This window comes from Sus scrofa, chromosome 5, assembly GCF_054392235.1.
Source record: "Sus scrofa isolate SSC_HxYL_T2T_F1_AM1 chromosome 5, Sscrofa_HxYL_maternal_Yorkshire_Landrace_v2.0, whole genome shotgun sequence".
Taxonomy (NCBI): domain Eukaryota; kingdom Metazoa; phylum Chordata; class Mammalia; order Artiodactyla; family Suidae; genus Sus; species Sus scrofa.
Window position 1 is genome coordinate 59806294 of NC_139387.1, and position 13433 is coordinate 59819726.

A 13433-nucleotide genomic window follows, 5' to 3' on the forward strand; every position below is an offset into this window, starting at 1 on the left:
AAACACTAACCAAAGAGATACAAGATATCAAACTTAAAAAAGAAGAGATGCAAAATACAATAACTGAAATAAAAAACTCACTAAAACTAGCTAACAGCAGAATACAGGAGGCAGAAGAATGAATAAGCGAGGTGGAGGATAGATGAGTAGAAATTATGGATGCAGAACAGAAAAGAGAAAGAAGACTGAAAACAAATGAAGAGAGTCTCAGAGAACTCTGGGACAATGTTAAACACACCAACATCCGTGTCATAGGGGAGCCAGAAGGAGAAGAGAGAGAGAAGGGGACAGAAAAAATATCCCAAGAGGTAATAGCCAAAAACTTCCCTAACATGGGAAAGGAACCACTCACTCAAATCCAGGAAGCACAATGAGTAGCATATAAAATAAACCCAAGGGGGAACACCCCGAGACACAAATTAATCAAACTGACCAAAATTAAAGACAGAAAATCTTGAAAGCAGCTAGGGGAAAGAAACAAGTAACATACAAGGGAACCCCAGCAAGGTTATCAGCTGATTGTTCGGCTGAAACTCTGCAGGCCAGAAGGGAGTGGCATGATATACTTAACGTGATGAAAGGAAAAAACCTCCAACCAAGATTACTCTACCCAGCAAGGCTCTCATTCAGATTTGCAGGAGAAATCAAAACCTTCACAGATAAGCAAAAGCTGAGAGAATTCAGCAACACTAAACCAGCCTTACAACAAATACTAAAGGAACTTCTCTAGGCAGAAGAGAACACGAGAAGAAGGAAAGACAAAAGAGCAGCAAAAGCAAATCCAAAGCAATTAATAAAGTGGCAACAAGAACATACATATCAATAGTTACCTGAAATGTCAATGGACTAAACGCCCCAACCAAAAGACATAGACTGGCTGAATGGATACACAAACAAGACCCATATATATGCTGTCCTCAAGAGACCCACTTCACTTCTAGGGACACATTCAAATTGAAAGTGAGAGGATGGAAGAAAATATTTCATGCAAACGGGGATCAAAAGAAAGCTGGAGCAGCAATACTCATATCAGACAAAATAGACTTTAAAATGAAGAATGTTTTAAGGGACATAGAAGGACACTACATAATGAGCAAAGGATCAATCCAACAAGAAGATACAACAATTTTAAATATCTACGCACCCAACACAGGTTCACCACGACATATAAGGCAACGGCTAACAACCTTAAAAGGAGAAATCAACAATAACACAGTCATAGTGGGGAACTTTAACACCCCACTTACAGCAATGGACAGAACAACCAGACAGAAAATCAGTAAGGAAACACAGGCCCTGAATGATGCATTAAACCAGACGGACTCAATAGATATTTATAGGACATTCCATCCAAAGGCAACAGAATACACATTCTTCTCAAGTGCACATGGAACATTCTCTAAGATTGATCACATCCTGGGCTGCAAATCCAACCTCAGTAACTTTAAGAAAATTGAAATCATATCAAGCATCTTTTCCGACCACAACGCTATATGACTGGAAATCAACAACAAGAAAAAAAACTGCAGAAAACACAAACACGTGGAGACTCAACAACATGCTACTAAACAACCAATGGATCACTGAAGAAATCAAAGAGGAAATTTAAAAATACCTAGAAGCAAATGGCAACAAAGATACAATACTCTAAAACCTATGGGATGCAGCAAAAGCCGTTCTAAGAGGGAAGTTTATAGCAATACAAGCCCACCTCAGAAAACAAGAAAAATCTCAATTAAACAGCTTAACTTTTCACCTAAAGCAGCTTGAGAGAGAAGAACTGACAAGAACCAAAGTTAGCAGAAAGGAAGAAATCATAAAGATCAGAGCAGAAATCAATGAGATAGAAACACAGAAAGCCATAGAAAAGATCAATGAAAGGAAAAGCTGGTTCTTTGAAAAGATCCACAAAATGGATAAACCCTTAGCCAGACTTATCAAGCAAAAGAGGGAGAGGATTCAAATCAATAAAATCAGAAGTGAAAAAGGAGAAGTAACAACAGACATCACAGAAATACAAAGGGTCTCAAGAGACTACTACATGTAACTCTATGCCAATAAAATGGAAAACCTAGAAGAAATGGACAAATTCTTACAAAGGTACAATCTTCCAAGACTAAACCAAGATGGAATAGAAAAGATGAATGGACCAATCACAAGAACTGAAATTGAAACTGTGATTAACAAACTTCCAACAAACAAAAGCCCAGGACCAGAGGGCTTCACAAGAGAATTCTATCAAACATTTAGAGGAGAGCTAACACCTCTCCTTCTGAAACTCTTTCAAAACATCACAGAGGAAGGGATACTCCCAAACTCATTCTATGAGGCCACCATCACCCAGACACCAAAACCAGACAAAGACTCCACAAAAAAAGAAAACTACAGGCCAAATTCACTGGTGAACATCGATGCAAAAATCCTCAACAAAATCCTAGCAAACCGCATCCAACAACACATTCGAAGGATTATACATCATGATCAAGTGGGATTTATCCCAGGGATGCAAGGGTTCTTCAATATCCACAAATCCATCAGTGTGGTACACCACATTAGCAAACTGAAGAATAAAAACCATATGATCCTCTCAATAGATGCAGAAACAGCCTTTGACAAAATCCAACACCTATTTCCGATAAAAACCCTTCAGAAAGTGGGCATAGAGGGAACCTACCTCAACATGATAAAGTCCCTATATGACAAGGCCACAGCGAACATCATTCTCAATGGTGAAAAGCTGAAAGAATTCCCACTGAGATCAGGAACAAGACAAGGATGTCCGCTCTCACCACTACACTTCAACATAGTTTTGGAAGTCCTAGCCACAGCAATCCGAGAAGTAAAAGAAATAAAAGGAATCCAGATTGGGAAGGAAGAAATAAAACTATCCCTATTTGCTGATGACATGATACTATCCCTAGAGAATCCTAAAGACTCTACCAGAAAACTGTTAGAGCTCATCCATGAATTTGGCAGAGTCAGAGGATACAAAATTAACACAGAGAAATTGAAGGCATTCCTATACACTAACAATGAGAGACCAGAAAGAGAAATTAGGGAAGCAATCCCATTTACCATCACATCCAAAAGATTAAAATACCTAGGAGTCAACCTACCTAAAGAGACAAAAGACCAGTACTCTGAAAACTACAAGACACTGACGAAAGAAATCAAAGATGACACAATTAGATGGAAAGATATACCATGCTCTTGGATTGGAAGAGTTAATATTATGAATATGACTATAATACCCAAGGCAATCTACAGATTCAATGCAATCCCTATCAAATTACAAAGGACATTTTTCCAGAACTTGAACAAAATATTTTGAAATTTGTTTGGAAGCACAAAAGACCCAGAATAGCCAAAGACATCCTGAAACAGAAAATCAGAGCTGGAGGCATCAGGCTCCCTGACTTCAGACTATACTACAAAAATGTAGGTACTGGCACAAAGACAGAAATATAGATCACTGGAACAGGATAGAAAGCCCAGAATTAAACCCATGCACCTACAGCCAACCAATCTATGACAAAGGAGGCAAGAATGTACAATGGAGAAAGGACAGCTTGTTCAATAAGTGGTGCTGGGAAAACTGGACAGCCACATGGCAAAGAAGGAAATTAGAACACTCCCTAACACCATACACAAAAATCAACTCCAAATGGATTCAAGATCTAATTATAAGACCAGACACTATAAAACTCTTAGAGGAAAACATAGGCCAAGCCCTCTCTGACATAAATGACAGCAACATCTTCTCAGATCCACCTCCTAGACTAATGACAGTAAAAACAAAAATAAACAAATGTGACCTAATCACACTTAAAAGTTTCTATGCAGCAAAACAAACCCTAAACAAAATTAAAAGACAACCCACAGAATTGGAGAAAATCTTTGCAAGTGAAGCAACTGACAAGTGATTAATTGCCAAAATTCATAAATACCTTCTTCAGCTCCATACCAAAAAAACAAACGACCTCATCCAAAAATTGGCGTAAGATCTAAACAGACAGTTCTCCAAAGAAGACATACAGATGGCCACAAAGCACATGAAAAGATGATCAACATCACTCATTATCAGAAGAATGCAAATCAAAACCAAGATGAGGTACCACCTTACACCAGCCAGAATGGCCAGCATCCAAAAGTCTACAAACAATAAGTGCTGGAGAGGGGGTGGAGAAAAAGGAACCCTAGTACACTGTTGGTGGGATTGTAAATTGGTGCAACCACTGTGGAAAACAGTATGGAGATTCCTCAGAAAACTAAAACTAGAACTACCATTTGATCCAGCAATCCCACTCCTGGGCATCTATCCAGAGAAAACCATGACACATGTACTCTGATGTTCATTGCAGCACTATTTGCAATAGCCAAGACATGGAAACAACTTAAATGTCCATTGACAGAGGAGTGGATCAAGAAGAGGTGGTACATATACACAATGGAATATCACTCAGCCATTAAAAAGAATGAAATACCAGCATTCTTAGCAACAAGGATGGACCTAGAAATTATCATGCTAAGTGTCATGCTAAGTGAAGTCAGCCATACAGTGAGACACCAACATCAAATGCTTTCATTGACTTGTGGAATCTGAAAAAAAGGACAGACAGAACTTCTTTGCAGAACAGATGCTGACTCAGACATTGAAGAACTTATGGGTCTCCAGAGGAGACAGTTTGGGGGGTGGCGGATGGAAATCCTGTGAAATTGGATTGTGATGATCATTGTACAACTATAAATGCAGTAAATTCATTGAGTAATAAAAAAAATGTGGAAACAAGGAAATATGTACCAAATGAAAGCACAAGACAAAACATCAGAAAATAACAACCCTAATGATATGGATATGAGTAATCTACCTGATAAAAAATTAAAATTAATTGTCACAAAGATGCTCACCAAACTCAGGGGAAGATAGATGAACACAGTGTGAACTTCAAAGAGTTGTAAAATATAAGGAAAAAATCATAGCTGAAAAATAAAATAACTGAAATGAAAAATACACTAGAGGAAATTAACAGGAGATGAGATGGTAAATAAGAATCAATCAGTATTGTAGAAGACAAATTAGTGGAAATCACACAGTCAGAATAGGAAAAAAGACTTTTAAAAATGAGTCTAGTTTTAGGGACATATAGGATAATATCAGGCATAATAACATTTGCATTATAGAGATCTCAGAATGAGAAAGGATGGAAGGAAGGAAGGGAGAGAGGAAATAAGGAAGGAAAAAGGGAGGAAAGGAAAAAGGAAGAGGTATTAAATTTTGTGAAGAAATAATGACTTAAAACCACACCTGGGAAAGGAAACAGATATCCAGGTCCAAGAGGCACAGAAAGTCCCCCCAAAAGATGAATCTAAAGAAATCCATAGTAATATATGTTGTAATTAAAGTTTAAACATTTAAAGATAGATAACTCTTTGGGATCAAGAGGGCAGAGGAGTAAGACATGGTGCTCAACTTCTACAAACACACACACACACACACAAAAAAACCCATCTACATGAAGAACAATTTGCACAGAACGTCTACTGAATACTGGCAGAAGAATTTAACCCTCCATAAAGGGCAAGAAACCCTCCACAAATCTGAGTAGAACAAAAGCGAAAAAGAGAGAGAGGGGAGGAAAAAAAATCAGGATAGGACCAGTACTCCTGAAAGCACTGGGGAAAACCACAACAGGCATCTCAGACTCCAGAGGTAAGCATGGCCTGCTACCACTAGGGGTCCATGAACAGATACCATTTGCAACCCCAGTCACCTCAAGGGTAACCCTAGAGGAGGGCATGGCAATTGACCACCACCCATTGCCCTCACTCACCTGGGAATGCACATACCCTGCAGCTGCCACTGGCAAAGGCTCTGGATACCAACTACATGTCCCTGAGGGTCACTTCCACATCCCAGGGCCCTGCAATCAAGAGCAGCCAGCCACATCTCCCCTCAGATCCTTGTCACTGTTGAGAGCCCACAAACCAGGCATTGGTTACAGGCCCTGCCCATTGCCTCCATCTTCCTGGAAAGCTAGCACAGGCCATACATTGGCACATCCTCTATCAACGGGATAACAGCCATCATGGAAATAAATAAATAAATGAATAAATAAATACATAAATAACTAAATAAAATTATAAGCCTTTACAATCTACCCAGAGGTGCTCTCACATATAAATAGCCCCCCAAGACTACAGTGTTTGCATTCCCTAAACTCATAGAGTAAGAAAAATGAAGAATCTCAGGAACCATTCCCACTTAAAAGAACAGGACAATTTCCCTGAAGGAACAAATAATGAAACAAACCTCTGGAATCTAACAGACACTGAGTTCAAAAAAAAAAAAATAGTGAAAATACTGAAGGAATTAAGATTAAATATGAACAGGAGTTCCCATCATGGCTCAGTGGTTAACGAATCTGACTAGGAGCCATGAGGTTGCGGGTTCAATCCCTGGCCTTGCTCAGTGGGTTAAGGATCTGGCATTGCCCTGAGCTGTGGTGTAGGTCACAGACACAGCTCAGATCCCACATTGCTGTGGCTCTGGCATAGGCTGGCTGCTGCAGCTCCGATTAGACCCCTAGCCTGGGAACCTCCATATGCTGTGGCAGTGTCCCAAGAAATGGCAAAAAGACAAAAAAAAAAGAGAGAAATGAATAGTAATGCAGATTACATTAGAAAGGAACTAGAAAATATAACAAGGAGATAAGAAAAATTAGAAAATTCATTTTCAGAGATGTAAAGACGTTGAAGAGCAGATTGAATAATGCAGAGGAATGAGTAATTGATTTGGAAGATGGAATAATGGAAGTCATCTAATCTGGACAGCAGACAGAAAACCAATTGCAAATACAAGAAAGTAATGTAAGAGATCCATAGGATAATATAAAGTGGGCCAATCTATGTATGCATCATAGGGATTCCAAAGGAGAAGAAAAAGAAAAGGGGATTGAAAAAAATATATTTAAAGAAACTATGGCTGAAAACTTCCCAAATATAAAGGAAACAGATATAAAGATAGAGGAAGCAAAAAGGGCCCAAATAGGTTGAACCCAAACAGGCCCACACCAAGATGTGTTATAATAAAAGTAGCAGAAGTTAAAGATAAAGAAGATTTTAAAGGCAGCAAGAGAAAAACAGTTTAATTATAACCCCTATAAGGCTATCAGCTAATTTCTCTACAGAACAGTGCAGGCCAGAAGAGAACAGCAAGATATATTCAAAGTTCTAAAAGCAAAACTTTTTTAGCCTAGAATACTCTACCCAGCAACAATATTATTTAAAATAGAAGGAGAAATAATTTCTCTAACAAACAAAAACTAAAAGAGTAAAGCAATACTAAGCCCATTCTAAAAGAAATACTGAAAGTGCTGCTCTAAATTTAAAAAGAAGTAAGAAGTGGATGGAGAAATCACAATTGGCAAGTAATCACTTAAGCCAGTATACAGATCTAAAAGAAAAAAAAAAAAAAAACTATTGTAAAAGTGACAATAAACACAAGGAACAGCTAAAGGACAAACATGAAGATGTTAAAAAAAGGACATCAAAGTCATGAATGTGGTTAAGGAGAGTAAGAAAATCTAAACTCTCTTTTTCTAGAAAGTGTTTGAGCCTGTATGACTTTCAGGCTAAAGCAAGCAGATATATAAAAGGGTTAACATACTTGAAAAACAAACCATAAATCAAAACCAAATAATACATTCACAAATACTAAAAGGAAGAAGACACCAGCATAAAATAAAAGGAAATCATCCAACCAAAAAGGGAAGGAACAAGGGAGAAACAGAGTCAACTAGAAAATGGGGTTTAAAATGGCAATAAATATGTATTTATCAATAATTATCTTAATCTAAATGGACTGAATGCTCCAATCAAAAGACATAGAGTTGCAGACTGGATTTAAAAAACTAGAGCCTACAATTTGCTGCCTACAAAAGACTCACATTAAGGCAAAGGACAAAATATTTGAAGGTGACGGTATGGAAAAAGATATTTCATGAGAATGGAAATGAAATGAAAGCAGGAGTTGCAATACTCATATCAGACAAAATAGTCTTTAAAATGAAGGCCATAAAGAAAGACAAAGAAGGACACTAATGATAAAAGGATCAATTCAAGAAGAGGATATTACATTTGTCAATATATAGGCCCCTAATATAGGAGCACCCACATACACATAACAAATAATAACAAATATAAAAGGAGAAATTGATGGACATACAATAAGAGTAGGAGATTTTTAACACCGCACTCAAATCAATGGATACATCCTCTAGAGAGAAAATCAATAAGGTAACAGAGATCCTAAATGACACAAGAGAAAAGTTAGATTTGATGAAATTTTCAGGACATTACATCCAAAAAAAAAAAAAAACAGAATATATATTCTTTTCAAGTGTACATGCGACATTCTCAAGGATTTACCACATACTGGGGCACAAAGCTAATATCAACAAATTTAAGAGTACAGAAATTATTTCAAGCATCTTCTCTGACCACGATGGCATAGAACTAGATATAACAATAGGAAAAGAAATGAGAACAAATGGGCTACATGGTGACTAAACAATATGCTACTGAAAAATCAATGGGTCAACAAGGAGATCAAAAGGGAAATTAAAAAATACCTCAAAACAAGTGACAATGGAAATACAACCATTCAAAAATTTATGGTTCTTAGAGATAAGTTCATAGCAATCCAGGCCTTCTTCAAAAAAGAAAAATCTCAAATCAACAACTTAACTGGCCACCTAAAAGAATTAGGAAAAGAATAAACAAAACTAAAGTCAGCAGAAGGTTGCAAATCATAAAGATCAGAGAGGAAATCAACAAAATAGAGATTCAAAAAACAATAGAAAAACAACACAAACAAGAGCTGGTTTTTTGAAAGGGTAAACAAAATTGACAAACCTCTGACCAGACTCACCAAGAAGAGAGAAAGAATCCAAATAAACAAAATAAGAATGCAAAAGGAGAACTCTCAAGGGATTCTTCAGAAATAGCAAATAAATAAATAAATAAGAGAATATTAAGAGTTTGGGTTAACAGAAACAAACTATTACATTTAGAATGGATAAGCAATGAGATCCTGCAGTATAGCACAGGGAACCATACCCAATCACTTGTGATAGAACATGTTGTAAGATAATCACATTATCTTACATCATATTATGTATATATGTGTGTATATATATATATATATATATATACACTTTGTTTTATAGCTGAAATTGACAGAACATTGTAAACCATCTATAATAAAAAGAATTTTAAAACAATAAGAAAAATACCTTTTAAAAAAACAGGAGTAAAATGTATGAGGGAACCTCCATAAGACTATAAACAGATTTTTCAGCAGTTGCTTTCCAGAAAGAGTAGCATGATATACTCAAAATGCTGAAAGGAAAAATTTATAACCACCAATACTCTATCCAGGAAGATTATCATTCAGAATTGAAGGAGAGATAGTTTCCCAGAAAAGGAAAAACTAAAGGAATTCATCACCACTAAACCAGTATTACAAAAAGTGTTAAGAGACTTCTTTAAGTGGAACACAAAGGCCACATCTAGAAACAAGAAAGAAAGAAAAAAATCTCACTGGCAAAGGTAAATATATAATAAAGGTATTGTATAAACTACCTACAAAACTACTAAAAATGATAAAAGTGGTAAAATCAACTATAAGTGGTTAATAATACACAAAATTAAAAAGATGTAAAATATAACATAAAAACATAAAATATTCGGGGGAAGTAAAACTAGCATTTTTTTAGAATGCATTTGAACATAAGTAACTATCAACATAAAATAGACTACTATATATACATATGTGTGTGTGTGTGTGTGTGTGTGTGTGTGTGTGTGTATCATGGTAACCACCAACCAAAAACATGAGAGATACACAAAAAATGAAGAGAAAGGAATCTAAACATAATGCTAACAAAAAATATCAAACTTCAAAGGAAGAGAACAAGAGAAGAGAATAGGGACAGAGAAGAAGTACAAAATTAACCAGAAAACAATTAACAAAATGGTGATAAGCACATATCTATCAATATTACTTTAAATGTAATTGGACTATATTCTCCAATCGAAAGGCCTAGAGTGGCTGAAAGGATTTTTTTTAAGACCAATATATATTCACTTTGGATCTAAAGACACACAAAAACTGAAAGAAAAGGTATGGAAATATATATTCCATGCAATATAAATGAAAAGAAAGGAATCATAAGAATTCCCATTGTGGCTCAGTGAAAATGAATCTAACTAGGATCCATGAGGATGCAGGTTTGATCCCTGGCCTTGCTCACTGGTTTAAGGGTCCAGCATTGCTGTGAGCTGTGGTGTAGGTCACAGACATGGCATGGATCTGGTGTTGCTGTGGCTGTGATATAGGCCAGCAGCTGCAGCTCTGATTTGACCCCTAGCCTGGAACCTCCATATGCCATGAGTGTGGCCCTAAAAAGACAAAAAAAAAAAAAAAAGATCATGATACTTATATCAGATAGACTTTAAAACTAAGACTAACAAAAGACAAAGAAGGGCATTTCCTAATGTAAATACAATAAGAGGATTAGATATTTGTGAATACTTATGCACCCCAAAAAAGTGCCTAAATATATAAGCCCATATCAACAGATGTATAGGGGAAAATTGACAATAAAACTCTAGCAGGAGACTTTAAAACAATACTTACATCAATGGATAGATCATCTAGAGAGAAAATCAACAAAGAAGCATTGGCCTGAAGTAAATATCAGATTAACTTAATAGATTTAAGAACATTCCATCCAATCTGCCAAATATATATTCTATACAAGTGCACATAGAACATTCTATAGGGTAGATCACATGTTAGGCCACAAAACAAGCCTCAAACATAGTAAGATTGAAATCATATCAAGCAGCTTTCCTGACAAGTGTTTTGAATCCAGAAACCAAATATAAGAAGAAAACTTGAACAAACACAAAGAGATGGAGGCTAAACAACATGCTTTTAAATAATGAATTGATTATTTGAATGAAGAAATCAAACAAGAAATAAAGAAAAACTTTGAGACAAATGAATAAGGAAACACAAAATTCCAAAATCTATGGGACACATCAAAAGCAGTTCTAACAGGGAAACTCATAGTGATATAAACCTACCTCAGGAAAGAAGTAAAATCTTAAAAAAAAAAAAACCTAAATTTATACCTAAAAAATGTAGAGTGAGGGCAAACAAAACCCAAAATTAGTAGAAGAAAAGAAGTAATAAAGATCAAAGCAGAAATAAATGAGAGATTAAAAAAGAAACAGAAAATATCAATGAAACTAAGAGTTGGTTTTTTTGAATAGAGAAACAAAATTGATAAACATTTAGTTAGACTTATCAAGTAAAAAATGAGAGAGGGTCCAAATAAGCAAAATCAGAACTGAAAGAGGAGAAGCTACAGCTGACACCACAGAAATACCAAGGCTCATAAGAAACTACTATAAAAATATACACCAACAAATTGGACAACCTAGAAGACATGGATAAATCCCTAGAAACACACAATCTTCCAAGACTGAATCACATAGGGAGTCTGAATAGACATATTACTAGTGATGAAATTGAAATAATAATTAAACAACTCCAAGCAAACAATATACAGGAAAAAATATCCTCACAGGTAAATTCTACTAAACATTTAAAGAAGAGTTAATACCTATCTTTCTCAAATTAATCCAGAAAATTGAAGTAGAAAGGTTTCCAAACTCAATTTATGAAGCCAGCATTACCCTGATACCAAAACCAAAGACACACAACAACAATAAAAGAAAATTACAGACCCTGATCAACACAGGTGCAAATATCCTCAACAAAATATTAGAAAACCAAATTCAACAATACATTAAAAGGCTCACACACCATGTTCAAGTGGCATTTATTTCAGTAATGCAAGGATGGTTCAAAATGTGTCCAAAAAAATCAAAGTGATATACCACATTAAAAAGAGAAAATTCTGTGAGTTCCCACAAACAAATCCGACTAGTAACCATGAGGTTATGGTTTCGATCCCTGGCCTGACTCAGTAGATTAAGGATCTGGCATTGCATGAGTTGTGGTGTAGTTTGCACAAGCGGCTTAGTTCCAGTGTTGCTGTGGCTGTGGCATTGGCTGGCAGCTGTAACTGCAATTCAACCCCTAGCCTGGGAACCTCCATATGCTGTGGATGTGGTCACAAAAAAATAAAAAAAGAGAAAATTTGTATAACTACTTCAATAAACACACAAAAAAAGCATTTAACTAAAATCAATATCCATTTACCATAAAAACTCTGAACAAAGTGGATATGGAAGGAATGGACTTTAACATTGTAAAAGCCATATGTGGCATACCACGACTAACATATTCAAGAGTGAAAAGATGAAAATTTTCCTCTAAGATCAGGATCAAGACAAGGATGATAACCATCATCTCTTTTATTCTACATAGTGTTGTAAATCCTAGCTAGGGCAATTAGGTAAGAAAAAGAAATAAAAGGAGTCAAAATTTTAAAAGAAGAAATAAAACTGTCACTATTTGCTGATGGCATGATACTCTATGAAGGGAGAAAGTTCCAAAGACTCCACCAAAAATTTATTAGAACTAATAAATGAACTCAGTAAAGTTGAAAGATACAAAGTTAATATAAAGCAATCAGTTGTGTTTCTATACACTATCATAATAGTGAACTATTATTGGAAAGGAATCTGAAAAAGAATGAATATATACATGTACAGCTGATTCACTTTGTTGTATGACTAAAACTAACACAACATTGTAAGTCAACTATACGTCAATAATTTTTTTAAATAACGAACTGTTACAAAGAGAAATGAAGAAAACAATTCCATTTACTATTCCATTAAAGAGAATAAAACATCTGAGAATAAATTTAACCAAGGAGGTGAAAGACCTGTTCTCTGGAAACTAAGACCCTAAGGAAAGAAATTGAAGATGATGAAAATAAATGAAAAGATATGCAGTGCTCATAGATTGGAAGAAATTAATGTTGTTAAAATGTCCATAGTATTGAAAGAAATCTGCAAATTTAATGCAATCTTATTAAAATACCAATAACATTTTTCTCAGAACCAGAACAAATAATCCTAAAATGTGTATGGAACCACAAAACACAAATAGCCAAAAACAATTTTGAGAAAGGAGGACAAAGGGGGAGGTATCATGTTTCTTGATGTTAAACAATACTATAAACTTTTATACAAGAATCAAAACAGTACCGTACTAGCAGCAAAATATACACATAAACCAAAGGAACAGAAGAGAGAACCCAGAAATAAGCCCATGCATATGTAGTCGATCGATAACGAGGAGACAAAAATATACAATGAAGGAAAAATTTCTTTAAGTGCTGTTAGGAGGAATGGACAGATACATAAAGAAGAATGAAACTACATTTTAA